We start from the raw sequence: 1,760 nt of genomic DNA, 5'->3' as shown, positions 1-1,760 counted from the left end.
CACTGAACACGAAACATGACGGCACACACAAGACACTGATGGCGGCGATCTCCGGCGCGCGAAAGTCCACGTAGCGTGTGCGAGTCCGGGGACCTGCCAAGAGTGGAACACGGGGGAGGTGGGGGGAGAGGGGAGAAAAGGATGCCAACGGCGGGGGAGACGGGGGCAAGAGGGAGAGGGACAGGGGAGGGGAGGCCCGGGGGAGAAGGGGAGAGAAAAGGAGGAGGGAGGGAAAAAGGGAGAGAAGGGAGGGAGGGTGCCCGGAGGAGCAAGCACGGGAGGAGGGCGGGAGGATCAAAGTTGGTAGGAGGGGTAGATGGAGGGGAGGAGGGCATCATCAGGTAGGGGGAGCTGGCGGAAGCCACCTTGGGAGAGGGTAAGGAGGGTGGAGAGATGGAGACCGGGTGGGACATGAGAGTACAGGCGCGGCAGCGGGCGGGGGTGGGAGAGGATCGGGGAGACGAGCGGGTGGGGAGGATCGAGTTTACGGGAGGTGTAGAGGATTCGTATCCTTTCGAGGAAGAGGAGGAGGTGAGGGAAGGAGATAAGATCATACAGGATCCGCGTGGGGGAGGGGAGACGGATGCGATAGGCAAGGCGGAGAGCATGGCGTTCAAGGATTTGGAGGGATTTATAAAAGGAAGGGGGGGCGGAAATCCAGGCGGGATGGGCGTAACAGAGGATAGGGCGGATGAGGGACTTATAGGTGTGTAGGATGGGGGAGGGGTCCAGACCCCACGTACGGCCGGAAAGGAGCTTGAGGAGACGGAGTCGGGAACGTGCCTTGGCTTGGATTGTCTGGAGATGGGGAGTCCAGGAGAGGCGACGGTCGAGGGTGACGCCAAGGTACTTAAGGGTGGGGGTGAGAGCGATAGGACGGCCATAAACGGTGAGATAGAAATCAAGGAGGCGGAAGGAAGGGGTGGTTTTGCCTACAATGATCGCCTGGGTTTTGGAGGGATTGACCTTAAGCAACCACTGGTTGCACCAAGCAGTGAAGCGGTCAAGATGGGATTGGAGAAGGCGTTGGGAGCGTTGTAGGGTGGGGGCAAGAGCAAGGAAGGCAGTGTCATCGGCAAACTGGAGAAGGTGGACGGGGGGTGACGGCGGCGGCATGTCCGCCGTGTACAAAAGGTACAGAAGGGGGGAGAGGACGGAGCCTTGGGGCACACCGGCGGAGGGAAAAAAAGTGTAGGAATCTGTGTTATGGATGGTGACATAGGAAGGACGGCGGGAGAGAAAGGAACCGATCAGACGGACGTAGTTAATGGGAAGGGCAAAGGTTTGGAGCTTGAAGAGGAGACCGGAATGCCAGACACGGTCATAAGCGCGTTCGAGGTCAAGGGAGAGGAAGATGGCGGAGCGACGGGAATTAAGCTGTTCGGAGAGGAGATGAGTGAGGTGAAGGAGAAGATCGTCGGAAGAGAAGGATGGCCGAAAGCCACACTGGGTGACGGGAAGGAGGCGGTGCTGGCGGAGATGCTGATGGATGCGGCGGGTGAGGATAGATTCCAGGACCTTGCTGAAGACCGAGGTAAGGCTGATAGGACGGTAAGAGGAGACGGCGGACGGCGGTTTGCTAGGTTTAAGGAACATGAGGATGCGGGAGGTTTTCCACAGGTCGGGGTAGTAACCGGTGGACAGGACTACATTGTAGAGCCTGGCCAGGGTGGAGAGGAAAGAGACAGGAGCTTCACGAAGGTGACGGTAGGTGGCACGATCGTGACCAGGAGCGGTGTTGCGTTTTGTGCGGAGTGTAT

This window comes from Schistocerca serialis, chromosome 4 (genome assembly GCF_023864345.2).
Source record: "Schistocerca serialis cubense isolate TAMUIC-IGC-003099 chromosome 4, iqSchSeri2.2, whole genome shotgun sequence".
Lineage (NCBI taxonomy): Eukaryota > Metazoa > Arthropoda > Insecta > Orthoptera > Acrididae > Schistocerca > Schistocerca serialis.
The sequence above is the reverse complement of the archived record's forward strand: the minus strand, read 5'-3'. Positions refer to the sequence as shown.